Source organism: Mus pahari, chromosome 3, assembly GCF_900095145.1.
Source record: "Mus pahari chromosome 3, PAHARI_EIJ_v1.1, whole genome shotgun sequence".
Classification (NCBI taxonomy): Eukaryota; Metazoa; Chordata; class Mammalia; order Rodentia; family Muridae; genus Mus; species Mus pahari.
In genome coordinates this window covers 25,692,132-25,701,347 of record NC_034592.1, presented here as the reverse complement: position 1 = coordinate 25,701,347, position 9,216 = coordinate 25,692,132, and positions in this window count along the sequence as shown.

Here is a 9,216-nt window from a genome sequence, read left to right as displayed (position 1 = left end):
GGACTCTTAGAACCATTGATTCTCACCACATAAAGGTTAAAGATCTAAGCTCAAATTCTGATGGAGAGAATTCAGTCATTCTGTGCTGAGGAAATAAAGGTTGTCTACTCTCTCCATCAGAGAAGCCTGTGAGGGCCAGACCCATACAACAGGCAGGAAGCCCTAATGCAGCTCCATCCCTGAACATGCTGAAGCAATCCAGTTCCCCATCCCATCTCTCTACCATGGGTTTGGGCAAATCTTTATCTATCTATGTGTGACATATCTTAAATTGGATTAATAATCTAAAAAAAAAAAAAGGCAATTGAAACAACCCAGATGAAATAGACACTTGGAATGACAAGATGATGTCAAGATAATGAATGAATATTATATAAAATCATAGAAATGGTGAACAAAATCAAAGTTTTCCACAAATATTTAAAATTTCTAAGCATAATGACATGAAAATAAGAATATGTACAAAATATTGTGAAAGGTAAAAGAAGTCAGAAAACCTTAAAACTTTTAGGGGCTGGGGATTTAGTTCAGTGGTACAACACTTGCTTAACATGGGAGTAGTCCCTGGGTTCAATGCCTACTGTTTCAAAAGCAAAAACAACAACGCTCCCTCTTTAGTGGGCTAGTAACAGTCTACATGCAGCTAAAAGATATGAGATGATGCAGTGCCCAGTTCACAAGCCCCAGAAGACCATGAAGGAGCCAATTCAGATGCAATCACACTAGGGTCTTGCTATTAAGCTCAAGCCTGGACTCACGCTGACCCAAGCACAGCAGGACAGAGAGGTGAAGCCCATGTCCAGTTTCATGCAAGGGGGTTTCTAACCTGGCACATATCTGACTGGTGGGCTATTATGGAATTTTGTTGCCCTTTGAAATGCCAGGGGCAGCTTACTGGGAGTAACCTGGAAACTGACACTAGATGCTGGCTTGTTGGTTAACTCGAGTTCAACCTTAGGTCAGGTTCTCAAAGATGGAGTCTGAAACCTAGGATCTGGCCTCTCAATAGGAAGGGTCAGAAGAAAATATTCAGACAGGTACAACTGTGTGATCATAGTTCTAGAAAGAGAGAAAATACTGTAGGAGCACTAGCCAAGGAGATTATAGGGGCTGGAGAGATGGTTCCATCAGTAAAGTGCTTGGCAGGAGCTTGGATTCACAACACCACGTAAAGAGCCAGGTGTAGGAGTGTACCTGAAATTGTGAGCTATGGGATGACTTGAGACCTTCTTTAAAACATAAGGTGGGGAATGTCAAGAGGCACGTGACAGTACTCTCTGGCCTCCACAAACATACATACACACACACACACACACACACACACACACACACACGAGCATCCAAAGACAAGGGCTGGTTTTTTTTGGTTTTCAAAACTGTTGAAGAGAGTACCTCAAGACAGGAGCTTCATTAAACCTCAGGGTGAAGCACTTGCTCAGAATGGAAGCTAGAGGACTTTGTAGTGGAAACCTCCAAAGCCAGAAGACAGTGCAATGAAAATTCTAAACCAGCCTGATGAGCTAGAGTGCCACACAAGACAAAAATACCCTTCAAAACTTAAACCAAAGTGACAGCATCTCAGGGGCAAGCTGTGGTGGCACTCACCTTTAATCCCAGTACTCAGGAGGCAGAGGTGGGCGGAGCTCTGTGAGTTCGAGGGCAGCCTGGTCTACAGAGCAAGTTCTAGGACAGCTGGGGCTACAGAGAGAAACCCTTTCTCAAAACAAACAACAACAAAACAGGAAATAGATAAAAGTTGAAAATTTTCATTGTCAGCAGTCTTTCAAACTAAACAATACTTCCTTGCTGAGCATGGTAGTGAAGGCACACCTTTAATCCCAGCACTTGGAAGGGAAGCAGATCTGTGATCTCTGTGAGTTCAAGGCCAGCTTGGTCTGTGTAGTGAGTTCCAGGACAGCCAGAGCTGCAAAGACCCTGTCTGAAACAACAGTCCCTCAGTCTGGAAAGTGGTTTCAGCTGGATGCTTGGGACAATGAGGTAGAATGCAGGACACTGGACAGTATGTTTAATTTGTCTGGAACAACAACATCATACATGTGGTATGGGGGATCCAGACAAATTAAAAGGAAAATATATGGCCATGCCACCACAGAGTTCAGACGTGGAAGTGGAGTTAAAGCCTTGTAAGCTCACCAAATGCTCCGGGGAGAGGCTGAAAGGACTGCGATCTGCAGCTGTGGGACTGTATCACATGACCTAACAGCCATGAGTTAGATTCCTGGAAATATAAGAGAAAGAAGAAAAGGAATGTAAGAAGTACTTGAAGAGATAATGGCTGGGAATCGCCTCCAAATGAATAAAAGACAAGAAAGAAATCATAGATCCAAGGAGTTCAGATGACAGCAAAGAAAATACTGAATGGAAGGAAGGGGGAGGGGAAAAGGAGGGGGAGAGGAGGGAGAGGGAGGGGGAGGGGGAGGGATAGTTGGGGAAGGAAATGGTCACTGGGTATGAGTGCTTGCAGTCTGGATGTGAGAATCTGAGTTTTAATCTCCAGTCCCCACATTAAGAAGCATGTTCTCTCCTTCTGTCCTGAGGGTCTTCAGGCTTGGCAGCAGTGGCTTTACACACTGGATCATCTCATTGACCCTCATAAACTTCAAGACAGTCTTAAGGTGTAGCCCTGGCTAGCCTAGAACTCACTTTGTAGACCAAGCTGGCCTCAAAATCATAAAGATCCCCCTGCTTCTGCCTGTGTCTGAACTAACATAGTTTTTAAATTCTCTGGATGTGTGTATGTATGCTTCTGTATGTTGGGATGTGGGTACACATTTATGCTACAGCATACATGTACAAGACAACCTTGCATATTAGTGTAAAGCTAGCATTGTGTGTGGGCTATGACAGGAGGGTCAGTGGGCCTCTCTGGCTGCCGGTCTAGCTCTAGTTTCAGTGAAAGGCTCCGTCTGAGGGGAGTCAGGTGGACAGGATAGAGCAGGACACCCAGCATCCTCCTTGGGTGTGTAATAGCACACATGTACACACAAAAAATAAAAACACACAAAAACTGTCATATTCAAACTGCTCACAATTAAAGATGAAAAGAAAACCTTGAGTCATAGAGGCAACCAGAGATAAAAGCCATTTTACACATAGAGGTACAAAGATGAGGACCACAGACTTCTCAGCAGAAATGACACAAGACAGAGTCCCGAGTGTCATCTCTTTCAAAGTATTAGGGGGAATACCTGTCAACTCAGAGTGATCTACCTAGTGAGAATATCATCCAAACGTTCAGGAGACCTAATAATGTTTCTATTCAGAAAACTTACTACCTGTATATTTCACACTAAAGGCACAGTATAGGTGTTAAACAACCTATATCTACAGTAATTAAAGAGAAAATGCAATGTACTGTAGGTTTACACTGCATGTATATTTGACAAAATAACACAGAGAACGAGAAGTCTGCTGCAGTGTGAACTTTGTACTGTACACAAAGCAATATAATTGTTACTGTTCTCAAGATGCCCGAGAGAATAAGGTAAAGAGTGGGTGGGACTATTTATTTTGGCTCATACTTTCAGAGAGTTTATTCTATGGTCACGGTCACAGGACAGCATAGGGGCAGGAGTGTGTGTGGTCAATGATGGGGTCTGCTTACCTCAAGACAACAAGAAGCATAACAAGGCATAGAGGAGCCAGGGACAAGGCACTCCCTACAGACCCATACTCTCTAGTGATCTAGCAAATTCCTCCAGTGATATCCTACTTCCTAAAGTTTCTAGAACCTCCCCAATATCTCTACCTCATGGACATCAAGCCCCTAACACATGATCATCTTGAAGAGACGTCACATCAAGGCTTAAACAACAGTGCTATTTGACATTAGATTTCTAGCAATCAAACATATACAGTGTAAGATAGGGCAGACAGGGCTAGAGAGATGGCTCAGTGGTCAAGAGCACTGACTACTCTTCCAGAGGTCCTGAGTTCAATTCCCAGCACCCACATGGTAGTTCATGACCATCTATAAAGGGATTTGATGTCCACTTCTGTCTGGTGTGCAGGTGTACATGCAGCAGAGCACTCAACACATACAATAAATAAGCTGGCAAACAAACAGAAAGATCAGGCAAATATCAAATGTTCTTCTAAAGAATCGTAAGGTACTAGGGAGGTGGTTCTGTGGGTAAAAGTGCTTGCCTAGCAAATATGAGGGTCTAGGATCAAATCCCCAGGGCCCATGTAAAAGCTGAACACATAATGTGAGCACCTGCAACCCAGCATTGAAGGGTGAGATGGGGAGTAGAGAGAAGAGAACCCCCAGAGGCTCACAGACCAGCAAGCCTGGCCTGTGCAGTGGGAAAGGCCAACAAAGAGAACCTGACTCAGGCAAGGGGAAAGGCAAGACTAATACCCAAGGTTGTACCATACATGTATGCCATAGCACCCCAGCATACAGAAGCACACATACACACATCCAGGGGATTTTAGAACTATGTTAGTTCAGACACAGGCAGAAGCAGGGGGCTCTCTATGACCTTGAGGCCAGCTTGGTCTACAAAGTGAGTTCTAGGCTAGCCAGGGCTACACCTTAAGACTGTCTTGAAGAGCCGGGCAGTGGTGGCGCACGCCTTTGATCCCAGCACTCGGGAGGCAGCGGCAGGCGGATTTCTGAATTCGAGGCCAGCCTGGTCTACAAAGTGAGTTCCAGGACAGCCAGGGCTATACAGAGAAACCCTGTCTCAAAAAACAAAAAACAAAACAAAACAAAACAAAAGACTATCTTGAAAATAAGTTTATGAGGGCCAATGAGATGATCCAGTATGTAAAGCCACTGCTGCCAAGCCTGAAGACTCTCAGGACAGAGGGGACAACCCATCTCTGCAAGTGGCCCTCTGGCCTCTATACATGCACCAAGGCATGTGCACACGTATGCACATATACATATGCACTGTGATGGCTACCCACACTTGTCAATTTGACCTTGACTACATCTAGAATTAACCCAAGTCGCTGGGTACATCTGTAGGGCAGGAGTCTTTTTTTTTCCCATTTATTTATATTAATTGCTTCATTCATTCACTTTACATTCTGATCTCAGTCCCCCTCCCCCAGGGGTGTTTTTTAATCACTTAAGGTGGGAAGACACATCTTTAATCTGGGTCACACATTCTCTTGGCAACCTATATAAGGACAAAGAAGAAGGAAGATTTGTTCTTTACCTGTTTGCTCTCCCTCTCAGTAGCAAGTCCATTTCTTACTGGCATTAGAGCCTACTTCTTTGGGATTCAAGTGTATGCTGAAGACCAACTGAAATACCTGGCCTCATGGGCTAAACAACTATAGGACTCTTGGACTTCTATTGGTAGACAACCATTATTGGATTAGCTGTGCCATAGCCTGTTAGCCACTCTAATAAACCATATATATATGTGTGTGTGTGTGTGTGTGTGTGTGTGTGTGTGTAGTTTACATATAAAATAAAATAGCTAACAAAATGCTGTATTTTAATTAGACTGTTTCAATATGCTCATTAAGGCACACAGTCTAGACACTATGTAAAGATTGTTGGGCAAAATTTTTAAAAGCTGCAAGACCAACTACATTCTGTCTGCAAGAAATCCACTTTAAGCCAGGGAGAAAAATGGGAAAAGATATGCTGCACAGATTATAATGAAAGAACACTAGAGTCGCTGAATTACTGCTCTCTTATTCAAGGTCACTATTTCCATGATGAAGCACTGTGACCAAAGCAACTTAGGGAGGAAAGGGTTTATTTGACTTTTCATTGAACATCGTTGTCCAGTGTTTAAGGACGTCAGGGCAGGAACCTGGGGGCAGGAGCTGTGGATGAGTGCTGCTTACTGACTTGCTCCTGCCAGCTTGCTCAGACAACTTTCTGATAGAACCCAGGACTCAGGGATGGTACTACCCACAATGGGCTGGGCTCTCACACTTCAATCAGTAAATAAGAAAATACCCTACAGGCTTGCCTACAGCCCTACCTTTTGGAGGCAATTTCTCAAAAAAGGTTCCCTCTTCTCAAATGACTTTAGTTTGTGTCAAGTTGATGTAAAACTATCCAGCACATTGTCAAATAGACCAGAACAAGAGAAATTACTTTAAGAAGAATGTCACATAAGGATAAGGGAGTCGACTCACCAAAAACACATAATGCATAGTCAGGAATTAAAAATTACACCAGGCAAATTTTAGTAGAGTTTTAAAGAATTAAGTAGACAGTCCACGATTAGACTTGGAGATTGCAACATTTTCTTAGTAAAAAAAAAAAAAAAAGGTAGACAGGAGAGGGAAAGAGCGAGAGCGAGGGGGGGGGGGAGGAGAGGATGAGGTCATGCATAAGAAACCTATCTATAATCCGAGCTAGGCAGGGGGAAAAAATTCACAGGTTTCAGGTCAGCATAGGAAACCCTGGGCTACACAGTAAGACCTTGTCTCAAAAGTCTCAAAAAGTAAATCACGAAGATTATAGACAGCACTATCAACAGACTTGTTCTAATCCTAATTGAATTGTGAAGCTTTTTGTACTTGTTTTGGTTTTGTTTGTTTGCTTGTTTTTCAAAAGAGGGGTTTCCCTTTGTAGCCTGGATTGTCCTGGAACTAGCTCTGTAGACCAAGCTGGCCTGAAATTCACAGAGATCTGCCTGCCTCTGCCTCCCAAGTGCTGAGGGTTAAAGAGGCACAACACCACTTCCCTGGTTGTTTCGTTATTGTTGTCTGTTTGTTTGAGTCTCACTGTGCAGCCCTGGCTAGCCTTGCTGTGTAGACTAGGCTGGCCTCTAATTGGTTTCTAAAGGCTATCCCTCCTAGCATCAGATCAATATACAGTCTTTTCAAAAAACCAACTTAGTAAATTCAAATAATTAAATGTATACAAAGTGTCTTGTTAGAGTACAATAGACTCAAAGGAAAGATCACTAGCAGCCGGCTGGGAGGAGACCTGCAGAAAGTCTCTTTTCTCCTTTCACTATGTGAATTCTGGGGATCAAACACCCATTATCAGGGTTTGCCCACTGAGCCATCTTACCAGCCCTTAAGTTGCTCCCTGTCAGGGAAAGACAATGCCCCAACTAGACACCTCCCACCATCGAACAAAATCTCCAGTGCCAGTAATGGACTACATCTAGTTGAGTCGTTGGCTAAAGACTCCCTGTGAAAACACCCAAACATCTCTGCTGGGTATTGCCAGAACTGTTTGTTGCTCTCCCCTAACTGATGGTAATACCCTATCGCTGAAGACAACACTTAATTGAACACTGAGAAGACTATCTGGTACCTAGACTTAAAGCCTGCGCCCCTACTGACTAGCATTCACTGGAAGATACTCTGCATGCTACCAGAGGAGAAAGCCAACCATCAACCCAGCTACAAATCCTGCCATCTACAACAGTGACCTGCCTGCAAGATACACTGGTACAATGGTGGCACAAATATTGTGGTAGTGACCGATCACTCTCTGTACGGATTCAAGGCCCACTCTACAGGAAGAACCGTTGCCTGACACTGCAATGACACTGATCAAGACCCTGAGACTGGATAGGTCATGGCTTTAAGGGAAAATTAAATACTATTGCTCTGCTAAAAGATTTCAACAATCAAATGATCCCTAATGATGTCCTGCTATACTCATAGGGTGGTAGTGCTCAGCCATCATCAAAGATGTCTCCTCTTGTAGTAGATGGGAACTAACACAGAGACCCACACCTGAACAGAGTGCCAAAGATTAAGAGATTTTGGAGCACTCGGTCTCAAAAGGGATGTCTTCAACAAAACCCTTCCCCTGGGGCTCAGGAAGCTACGCAGAAGAGGAGATGGATGATTACTGTAAGGGCGACAGAGACACATAACTCCAAGGAAACAGGTCTTCCAGACACAACAGACTGACACACGAACTCACAGAGACTGTGGTAGCACCCACAGGGCCTGCACAGGTTCAAGTCAGTCAGGGTTCCAATGTTGAGAAGGGAGAGTGGACAAGGGTTCCCACCCTTAACCAAGAAGGAACCTGCAGTCGATACCCTCTTACCAAGAAAAAAATTAGTTTTCTCAACTGAAGTCCCAGCGGGTATATTAATCATTACAAGGCAGGCCTCATGGCCAACACAAAATGAACTCAATGGTATTTTTATAGACCTGTTGTTTAATATGGGCTTTTTTTCTGTCTAATTGGTCTTTTGCTTGTATATTATGATGCCTGGTTTTGTGTTTTCATGGTTTTGTGTGTTTCTTTTTTTGAGGGGGAGCACGTCTGGATTGTTTGTTTGTTTGCGGGTTTGTGTTCTAAAGAGAGAGGGAAAGAAAAGACATGAGTGGAGAGAATCTGGTAAAAGTTAGAGACAGGGAAAAGCATGATAAGAATATATTGTATGATAAAAAATTTTTTTCCAATTATAAAATGTTGCTTCTTGTCAGGGATTTTGCCACCGCAACGAAAGATGTAACTAACATACAGCTAACTGAATAGTTATGTGGAGCTGATGGCATCAAATACTTACCATCAAAACAGAAGACTAAACAGCATATTAATGATCTAAGCTCCCAACTTAACAAAGAGGAAAAAGAGGAACAAGTGAAATGCAAATCAAGTAGATGGAGAGAAGAAATGTATGAACGGAAGGCAATAAAGCTGCGGACAGAAATTGATCAGACATAAGTACAGGCAGGTCTTCGCAAAGATCATTAGCAGTCATCAATTTCTACCCAAAATGGCCTAGACTAGGAGAGAAGACACAGTTACATCAGTAATGAAAGATATGCTAAGAATTCAGATAAGGACATTTGACAAACAAACTGGTCCACGATTTCAACCCCTTAACTAAATGGATACATTCTTTGAAAGACACCAACCATCAAAACTCTCTTAAGAGATATACAAAGCATGCTGAGTCCTATGTTTGTTGAGGAAATGGAATTCATAGTTTAAAACTCAAAATAAAGTTGTATATGTGAAGCCAATGTTGAGTCATCTTGATCCTCCCTGACAGGGACTTGGGGGCTGCCTTTCCCTTGCCTGCACTGGAAGGCAAGGGAATATATATATATATAATATATAATATATATTATAATATATAAATATTATAATATATATGTATATATATATATATATATATATATATATATATATATATATATATATTACTCTGAAAGCACTGGGAAGAGAGAGGCAGTGTATATTACTCTGAAAGCACTTCAGAGAGAGGCAGAAGAAATTGGAAAGGAAAGCCGGGC